Genomic DNA, 11,041 nt, shown 5'->3' on the forward strand with positions numbered 1-11,041 from the left:
CAACCTTAATGCAAGATCCATGGTGGATTTGTTGGTAAAAATGGATGGAATCAAAGTTTTGGGGGCTAGGTTTTTGGACATGGAGGAGGGCAGAGGAAGAGAGGATGAAAAAGTGAAGTTTTTGAGCCAAAATGACACTTTATAATGTCTGTTAGCGACCTGGTCGCCTGAGAGATGGAAGCTTGGCTCGAGCATGGAAAAGAAGCTCTCAGATTTTCTGAAAAACGCACTCTTTGCTTGAGCAAAGAAAGTCTCGCTCAAGCAAGCATGCTTCCAACATAGAAACTTAAAATTCGAACAGGTGTAACTTTCTCGTTCAGACTCCGTTTTAGGTTGTTCTTGTGTCCAAATTGAAGCTCCGGAAACAAGCTTTCCAATGGTTTTAGCCTCATATTCAAATTCAAAGTATGGAAGGAGAAAAGGGCAAAAGAGTGAAGGTTGGTCAAAAACTCAAACTCAAACTTGGGGCTTTTTATCTAATTTTACCTAAATACCTTGTTAAGGCTTCAATCAAGGTTCCAAACATCACCCAAGGGTCCTCAATTATAATATTTAAAGTTCATTGCCAACCCATCAATATCAAGAGTCCGACAACCATACAAGTTTTAAGGTGACGGGCACTACTTTACATCAATCCAATGTGAATTAAAATCCCAGTCATTACAAAATTCGCAACAACTAAATTATTTTTTACAATAATCAACAACATTCAATTTTGTACACTTGTTACATTTCTTACATAATCAAAATAATTACAAAAAAAATAAAAATTACAAAAAATAATAAATTGTAATTGTATTTTTAAATTTCTTACATAATCAAAATAATTAGAAAGAAAAAAATAAAAAATAGAAAATTTGCACAGGAAGGTAAAAAGAAAAAGTAAAAGCCAAATTTGTAGCCACAAATTGAAGTGAACAAGTACAAACTGAACTTCACGTGTGAACAGGAAACATGTAAAAGAAAAAATATATATATATATATATATCTTATGAAGTATCCTTGTCCACCACACAATGAAAAAGCAATCCGTACTAGCTTTCATGTTCATCTTTGTCAGTACGCATAGGGGGCATATGAGTAATACGGTAATTTTGGTATTTGTTACAATATTATAATGCACATTATTTTGTAAAAAATCAAAAAGTTATCCCAAGCAATCATTTTTTTTTCTATTTTTTTGGCCAAAAATTTAAAAAGTGCACTTATATAGATCATTCCAAACAATCCCTAAACACCCAAAACTCGTTATCAAATTCTGCTATAAACTAAACTGAACAACAATCAGTGTCACGCCCCAAAATTTTGAGACCACAAGAGAAATATATAAAGTACAACTCAAACAAAAGAGATAACCACAATATGTTAATATACACATACAAGCAGAGTTATAACATAGATAACTGATTTGAGTTCCACTAGAGGTTTACAAACATTGTCAAACCGAAAGGTAAAAGAAGAGAGAACACAAAAACAAACTACTAGTCCAAGTTTTCAAGTGAACCACGGCTCTAAAACTTCATCTTGATTGTCTTCGGGATCACCTTCCCCGTCGTAAGCTGCTTCTTCACCTGGCATGACACGCCATGAGCTTGGAATGCCCAGTAAAAACACACACACCCCCATATCTTCTATCAATCAATCATACACAAAACAAATCAGATAACACAACATACTTCCATTAAGGTTTTATAAATTAGTAGTTAGACTAGGCATTTAGAATCCCCCCCAAACAGATCCTTCTACCCAACCACAAGATTAAACACCGGACTACTCAGAACTCCCCCTTTTGCTGCTTTGCAGACCTTACCACCCATGCCCACCTCCCGGTTATTTACCTGTCAATGGCATTGATGGACCTCAAAAGGGACGGCCAACAAGTGGGCTTGCTTACACCCAAATTGTGCCTCGGGCTCGCTTACACCCTGCACATACCATACCAATTCGTGCTTAGGGCTCGCATACACCCTGAAACCATCGCATAGAGTCTGAATACATCCGGGTCAACCTAGGGGCTCGCCTAAACTGCTTACACAAGACTTAACTCATTTGGTATTAATCCCATCCTAATTCATGTCATGCATATGTATAAAATTGTTCTAAAACACTAAGATAAACGTCACCCATTGCAAACCCCTTATCATTTCCCGTTTATTAGATTTTTTGCTAGGTAAGTTAGTCACATTCGGTAATTCGGTCATTTAAACGAGTATGGGAAAAACATACTAGAGGAAATATAGTCCATGGTCATCATGCATAAGTATAGTAAGGCAAGAAAATAACATTAAAAAGGCTTTGACACATTTAGAGACAAATAACATAATATAACACAATTTCCAGCACTGTTCGGTTCTGCAGGGCTAACAAGAACGCTTTGGTAAAAATACTTCTAGGCCAAATTAGGGGCTGAAATTGTACAGAAACAATATTCAATCTGTCTAGTTTCAGTTCCAATTTTCAGAAGTTGCACAGCCCCTCCACAAATTCATTTACAAACTATATTTGAAAATCTGTCCAGATTTGTCACCCTTTGGGGAAACTAACGTTTCTCTCAATCTACCCGATGGTTTTCACTCAAATAAATTATGTTGGAAAGAGGACTCAGAGTTCTAAATTTTGACAGAAGAACCAACATGAGTTTATTTTTCTAGAATTTTATAAAATTGCTAAAAGTGGACTGTTTTTTAGAGATTCAGGACCAGATTTTTCAACAAATTATCCAAGCCCTAAAAACACACAATTAGGAGCTAATAAAATTTTCACAAGCTCTAAACACATAAAAAATCCTACAATAAATTCAGATTTGAGAATTAGATAGATTTGATATTTCTTTTAAATTAGAGAAGTTGCAGCAGTGCCTAATTTCACAAGTTTGCAAGACAATGATACTATTTCATACCTACACCTTCACACACACCAAAAACACCCTATTTACCATCAATTTGTAACACAAGAGGCATACTAGACCATAGAATGAGATGATGAAAGGATTGGAGAAAATAAGGAAGAGGTATGTTCTTACCTTCAAGAATTCCTTCTCTTTCCCCTTTTTTTTTTCTTCTTCTTCTTATTTCTCTACCTCCCTTCCCTTGAGCCAACTCTCTCTCTCTCACCCTCTCCTTGGGCTTTAGAAAAACGTGGGAGTGGATTTGGACAAGCCCTCAATTTATATAATATAAGGTAGCTTAACTCTCTCTCTCTCTCACCCGCTCCTTGGGCTTTAGAAAAACATGGGAGTGGATTTGGATAAGCCCTCAATTTATATAATATAAGGTAGCTTAATGGCTAAGAGAACTAAATATCTAGATAGTTATATTTTATTTTATTTTTATTTGTTGTTATCCAATCACTTTTCCACCAACATATTATATATATATATATATGTATATATTTAAACTATGTATATATCCAAATAAACAATAGTATTCCATTTAAATAAATAATAAATGAAAGAACAACAAAAAAAAATAGAAATAAAATAAAATGCGTGAATTAATTTAGAAATTATGAGGCAAAATAAATAAAACCAAGTTTTAGGATAGTTCCAATCATAAAGTGGCATTCTATAATTTAATTATGGTAACACACAGAGAAGTTATTATTTACTTGGGTCCTTACGCAGACTTTTACAGAACTAGGGCTAAAATGCTATTAGCCTAAGGCTCAAGGTTTCAAGTGTATTGACAAAAAAAAATTAGGATCTCTACAATCAGTCTGCTAATTTTCAAAAAATAAATACTCATAATTAAATTCTGAAATTCTTATCCAACATATTAAACTCATATGGGAATAACATATAAAATTTTTATAATTTTCTAAGATAGGGAACTATATAAAAAAAATACAAAATGAAAAATTAGACTATTTTTACACAGAATTTTATGCAAGTCAAATCCAAATATTGTTCAATTAATTTATGCACTAAATTTTTATTTTTATTTTTATTTAATTTTTTTTTTAATTCTGAGTTATTACATGGCTAGCCATGTGATATTTTTAAAAACATGTGGCTTGCTATGTGGTATTTCAAAATCATGTGGTATACTTTGATACCACTGTTTGTAGGATGCTATGATAACTTCCTTTATAAAACTCTGATATCAATGTTAGTGGTATATTCTAATACCATTGTTGGTGAAAATTATAACATTTTTTTTATAAACTCTTATACCACTGTTGGTGGTACGTTCTAATACCATTGTTGGTGAAAATTATAACATTTTTTTTATAAACTCTTATACCACTGTTGGTGGTACGTTCTAATACCACTAAAGGTAAGATTAGCACGTCTGTCAACGGCTTACGGGCATCAAACAGTCTACGCACTCTCTGCAACATGACCTAAACCCTACGCGACTTGGGTGACGTCCCACTAACCCTATCATTTAATTAACCTTTCAAAAGCACAAACCCAAGAATTAATCCACACATAATAATAACATAAATAAAACAAATTAGTACATATATGATCTCATATACCTTTACTGTTGGGGTGGCGATGGCCTTCTGGTCGCCCAAGCCACCAGCTGCTCGTTGATCAGCTCCTGGAGTTCCTGTAGATACTGTTCACAATTGGCTAGTCGTTCTGTGATGTACTGTTGAGTATAACGGTCAGGTGGAAGGCTAAGATAATACTGTTTCTGATTAAGCCAGAATTGTTGTGCTGATAAGTATAATTCTAGTAAATCAACTGAGGACATACATATTGAAACACGAATAGCAAACTTTTATTGAGGAAGTAAAATATTTTACAAAGAAGGGTTGGAGAGAGATTACAAACACAGAGGGAGGAAAGAAAAACTTGAAAATTATTGAATTCTACTATGCCTCAACAAGGGTGAGGACATCCCTTTAAATACTAAAAAGAAGATAAGGGTTCATTATTACACAAGGACAGGTGGAGATCTTCCATTGCACCGACAGATTACACCTATCTTCTTATCTTCAAAGTTGGCGAAAGTGGGGAACATCTTTATCCCTGATACGGATGGAGCATCTTCTTTCTAAAAAGTTGAATTGTCCTGTTGTGCCGACGCGTTAAAGCTCGGGACACTTTCCTTTATTACTTTTGTCTTGGGTCATTTTTTCAGTAAGTGCAGCTGTAAAGGAATCCCAAAAGTCACCAAGGGTGGGTTCCATCTCATCTTCGGATTGAGACTCTCCTGCTAACACGTGGTCGGTTGGATCGGCCTCTGATTCGGATTGCGTATGACTGGTACCTGACCTCATAGAGGCGTCATCTTCTGGATTAACGGATTGGAGGAATTGCTCTTTTAGATAATCCATGCTTTTTAGAATTAATTCATTATCTGAAAGGTTTGGAAATTTTTGCTTTAATTCCTTCTGCATCTGGACAAAAGGATTTGTTACTGGAGAAGAGGATACTGGTAAAGCAGGTTGCTTGACAGAGTCCCAGCAAGCCTTAGTATGCTGTTGAATTTTCTGGATGAGGTCCTTGAGATCCCTCTTATCCCACCATTTCACAAAAAAGATTCTTTTGAGACGGGGGATATTTTGCTGGTAATCACATGCAAAGTCCCATTTCCATATCCAAGGAATACTAAATCGGATAGAAAAATGGACAACAGATTTGCGGATAGATAATTCTCTGTTTTTATTTAAATATGAATAAGCACGGGAATAAGCCACGTGCCAAAGATTATATTCTATTCTGATGGATTCTGGTAAGATGTCAAGACATAGACCGAACTTATCCCACCAAATGAGGAACCAATTTGGGACATCATTTTTGAGAACATCGGTCGTGATACGGATAAACCAAGAGTGATTCTTGATTGGATTCTGGTGGTATGCTCTGATATCACTGTTGGTGGTATGTTCTAATACCATTGTTGGTGAAAATTATGATAATTTTTTTTTATAAACTTTGATACCACTGTTGGTGGTACGTTCTAATACCATTGTTAGTAGCATATTCTGATACCATTGTTGGATGTAGAAGAAGGGTGTAAATGTAACGATTCGAAATTTTTCCCTCTGCGCAAGCGGGGGAGTTAACGCTCGAGCCGGCTTGAGAGGTTCTCAGTATTTTTGCTGACGGTCTGAAATTCTGAGAGTTGTGAATTCCTGCTCGAGCATAGGAGTGATCGCTCGAGCGGACAGCTTTGTTGGTCCACGCGCTCAAGCGTGGAAAACGACGCTCGAGCGTGGAAAGTGAGATTGCCCTTAAAATTTGTATTAGTGTATTTGAAACCTCCTTATTTCATTTTGGGGTATTGATCGAAGTGGTAGCATGATGGTAAAGTAAGAGTGAACCAAGAACTTAATTCGAATAACTTTTCTTGCGAACAATTGTCACTCTTTTGCCCTTTTCTTTTTCCACACTTTGAACTTGGATGTGAGGCTAGAACCATTAGAAAGCTTATTTCCAGAGCTTCGATTTGGACACAAGAACGACCTAGAATGGAGTCCGGATGAGAGAGTCATGCCCATTTAAAGTTTTGAAATATGTGCTGGAAGCAGGTCTGCTCAAGCGAGAAAAGTAGCGCTCGAGCAGACTGCACGAATTCAACAGCTTAAAATGTGATTTTTTGGCTCATTCTTTGCATTTTCCTTTTCCTTCTTCATTCCTCTCACCCTAGGTCCGAAAATCCTAGGTTTTTGACCCCAAATACCTTCCATTCCTCTAAGATTTGGCCAAGATTCCTTGCCAAAAAGTGAAGAAGGCTTGAAGCTCAACATTTTCTACCGACTAGAATTTGGATTTTTGAAGGAATCTCATCAAAGCTTTGCTTTTTACTTGATTCTTGAGGTAGGGGTCCTAGTTCTTCTTCAATACTTGCATTAATAGATAGATTTGTGGTATTTTGATTATATAAATACAAAATCTCCATTTTTGAGCATATAGTGTTATATCATGGAATTTGGGGGTTTAGTGTTTGAAATGTTGGGGGTTCAATTGTTAGGTTAATATGGTGGATTATGAACCTTAGGTGTGTAATCAAGTGAAAAATTAGAATTAAAAGTAGTGGTGAGAGAAGTTTTAATTTTTCTTGAAAGTCTTGATTTTTCTTGAAAACCCTAGGTTGATTTATGATGATAATTAATGATTTTTTCCAAATTGAAAGTAGAATCATGAAATTAAAAGGTTGAATTGTATATATACAAGTTTAATTGGATTTTGGATGTGTTTGAAAACTACATTAAAAATTAGCGATTGAACCTTTGTTATGGATATTGTAAATTATGCTATAATGTGAAATGAAGATTGGGGAAATGATTTATTAATGATATGGATGACATGATCCTTGGGGTGAAATGATGAAATAAAGGTTTAAGAGTTCACTTTGAATTATGTTGAATAGTGTTGATTATGTTGAATAGTGTTGATTATGTTGAGTTGTGTTGAATAATATTGAACCGAATTGTGTTGGACTATGATGAATTGTGTTTGAATCATGTTGAATTGTGTTGAGTTGAGTTGTGTTGGGTGTGTTGAGTTTGAGTTGTGTTGTGTTGGGTCATGTTGAGTTTGAGATGAGTTGTGTTGGGTGGTGTTGTGTTGGTACCCGCGAAGGGGAGTTGAAAGATGATACGAAATTTATGATAAGATGATGAAGTGAAGATTTAAGAATTTTATTGTGTAATTACAAAGTGATTTTATACCTCAAAACTAAAAGCCCAACTTTATATTTAACTCTAGTTATGAAGTTTTATTTTGGAAAATGAGGATACTTCAATCAACATTAAATCTATGAAATTAAGTCTATGTTGGGTTAAGATGAGTGTGAATAATGATAAATGGGAGATTGTGAAATATGACGATGTTATATGAAGGAGTTGTATCAAACAAAATTAAATATTAGAGATTTAATTTATAACCGTGGGTAGTAATTGATAACCAATGTGTTTTAAAAATTAAATTTGAAGACTTGATGATAATATGGAAAAGTAAAGAAATAGTTTGAACCCAAGAATTGTGAACACTTTAAATATGAATCTTTGCCTCTATGGAGGTGTTGCTATATTTTTGTGTGACAAAACAATGAATGATTTAATGGATAATGAAGAAGGTCGTGAAACATATTTGTACTTGTTATCTGAATGAAATTTTAATACATGGTGGATGTATATTGAATTAATGTGTTACGGAAATAATGGAAGATGTGTTGCCATTGTCCACTAATTGTAATGATGGATTGTGATGTTATCTTGGGGTCCGTTTCCCGCAGTATTTTGAGCCGGCAAAGCGTGGCGCTTGAGATAGGTTTCACCTTCCTTCCGAAGTAGCGCTCGATAAAGCGTGTGGTATGTTGAGGTTTTGCATTCCTTCCGGCTTGTGACCGGTAAAGCATGAGGTTCTGCATTCCTTCCGGCTTGTGACCGGTAAAGCATGAGGTTCTGCATTCCTTTCGGCTTGTGACCGGTAAAACATGTGACTCATGGAGATGACTTGTTATTGGATCCGGTGTTTGATATGAAATTAATTAAAAAAATGGAAAATGAAATGGTAATTGGATTAGGAATTGGTGTTGATACACTCAATGGATTGCTTGTGATTATAATGGAAGATTATGAATTTTTTTTTGTAAATAATAGAGAAATTGAATTAAAAAGGATTGTTATTCTTGTGTTATGCTTGTATTCTATTTGGTAACGCAAATGTTAATGTGAGGTAATTGTTGGGGAAGTTGGAGTTGAGTGTATGAAGATTGTCTCTTTTTGAACATAAAGGAAATTGGATCTTAACATTATGGAGTTATAGTGATTGGAAATAGTATAAGGGAATAATGAAAATGGAATGGGGAATATTTTGGGAATTGGTTAATAATTTTTTTAAATGATGTTGTTTCTTAAACATGTTTGTTTCACAAAGATCTATGGTTTTCTAAAGTTAAGGGATGATTTTTAAATGGCTGGAGGTTTTTCTTAAAAGTGTTTAAATAGTTTTGAGAAAAAGGTACTTTACTTATGATATTTTGAAATTAGAAGATGTGACCCTACTATATGGTATCACCTTGCATGCATGATCATTTCTATCTGTATGTTAGTTATTGATTTAGAACTATGAGATTCCTACTGGGCATTAGTGCTCACCCCTTGTTGTTTTATCTTTTTACAGGAAGAAAGTTTGGATTCTTTGATTGAAGAGTTAAGAAGTCCATGTGTCTTTTATATGTAATTTCAGTGTAGATGTGATGGATCATGCATTTGTATTTTATTAATTTGTAGCTTTACAGTAGGAGATTGGCATGTATTGTTATCATTGTAATGTTCATTGAGAGAGAGAAAACATGTACCATTGTATTTCCATTACTCAAGGGTAATGGATGTTTAAAAAAAAAATGGACCTAATTTTAAGGCTTTGGTAATGTTTCCGAGTAATTAAAATTGGGCCGTGACAGTAAATCAATGTATGATTCACAAAGAGACACAATATTGACAAGGGCTGGTTTGGCATTGTAATGAGCCAGATTTTTTTTTTTTAAATAGCCAGCGCATAATTTAATTGAGCAAATTTTCGAATTTGATTGCTGTGTAAATTCTGTGCAAAAAAAGTTTGGTTTTGTATTTTTTTAAAATAGTTCCCGATGTCAGAAAATTATACAATTTTTATATGTTGTTCCCATATGAGTCTAGCACGTTAGATAAAAATTTCAGAATTAAATGATGAGTATTTATTTTATGAAAATTCATGGACTGATTGGTGTTCAGTTTAATTTATAGCAGAATTTGAAATTGAGTTTTGGGTGTTCGGATCAGGATTTGAGATAAATTTGTTGGGTCTATTTTGGTATATAATTGGACCATGTTTGACTTATGAGTAAGGCCCATGATTTAGATTTAATTTAATTTGAGTTTGTTTAATGACTCATGTTTAACTGTTTGGTCCTTTTTAATTATGTGATTGGTAGTAACCACATTGGGAGTTGTTATTATTTATTATATAGGGTTATAATAAATATTTGATAGTTGATTTTATGGTGTGTACCATATGGCAAAAAATTATATATTTTATAAAAAATGAAAATGTGTATATTTCGTAGTGAGAAAAATAATATCAATTTATAATTTATATTATAAAATTTTGAGATATTATTACAAATATTATATTTTTGGAGAAATCAAATTTTGAAAAGCAAACCCACGTGGGTTGCCTCCCCACTAACCCCACTTTTGCCTTTCATCTTTTCATTCATTTTTTATTCATTTGTTGTTGGCTTGGAGCAAAGAGCTCATCCTTCTCTCTCTCTCTCTCTCTCTCTAGCCTCCATTGTTGGCTTAAGCTTTGAGCTTAGAGTGAGATTTTGCAAAAGGCTTGTAAATGAAAGTCGGAAAGCTTGTCGTGATCTTTGCAATGGTAGTCTCGGATTCATGATCGGGCAAGATTTGTTTTCTAGATCTGCTCTTCTTCATTATTTGAGGTAGGGATTTTCCTCATATTTTTACATTAAAACTATGTTAGGGTTATTTTGAGAAAATATATCATTATAAGAGGTATTGCATATATATATATATATATATTCAGATTTTTGTTTGGTAATTTTTGGAAGAAAAATTATGTTGAAATGTTAAGAATGTTGACACTTTGAGATTGATTTGGGAAAATCATTTTGTGTTGATAATTTTTCAAAGAAATCCGAAAATAAAATTTAATAGTTGTATGGATTGTCTCTACATCATATTATGATTAGATGATTTATTTTGAGAAATATAAAGTTGATTTTTTTTTTTATCTTTGATTTGGAATTTATTTTTGAGAAAAATAAAGTAATGTTGTGGAATATGGAGTAAATGCTTAAGTATGAATTATAGAGTTGCTTTGGGATTAAAAACTTTAAAAGTGTTATATTCATGATATTTTATAAAAGACGATATGTTGATAATTAAGTTGTGTTCATTTTTATGAAATAAAAATGTGAAATGTGGACTTTCAAACTCATAACCTTGAAAATGTTACTATTGGCCATATTTCATAATTTTTGATGTAAATATCATGTTGGTTAAGTAATTTTAGAAAAAAGTTGTGAAATTGTTATTGGTAGAGAATTTGGTAAAAATATTACCTCTTTAAATAGTT

General features: G+C 33.6%; 1 long non-coding RNA gene across 1 annotated transcript; it reads right to left on the reverse strand.

Moving 5' to 3' along the window:
* Nucleotides 1-1,256: 1,256 nt before the first annotated feature.
* LOC114309084 (uncharacterized) lies at nt 1,257-3,210 on the reverse strand. The gene is made up of 2 exons (XR_003645676.2): nt 3,023-3,210; nt 1,257-1,631 (listed from the first exon to the last, which is right to left on the reverse strand). It is a non-coding gene; the product is annotated as an uncharacterized LOC114309084 (long non-coding RNA).
* Nucleotides 3,211-11,041: the final 7,831 nt, after the last annotated feature.

This window comes from Camellia sinensis, chromosome 2 (genome assembly GCF_055761805.1).
Source record: "Camellia sinensis isolate YWXY chromosome 2, ASM5576180v1, whole genome shotgun sequence".
Lineage (NCBI taxonomy): Eukaryota > Viridiplantae > Streptophyta > Magnoliopsida > Ericales > Theaceae > Camellia > Camellia sinensis.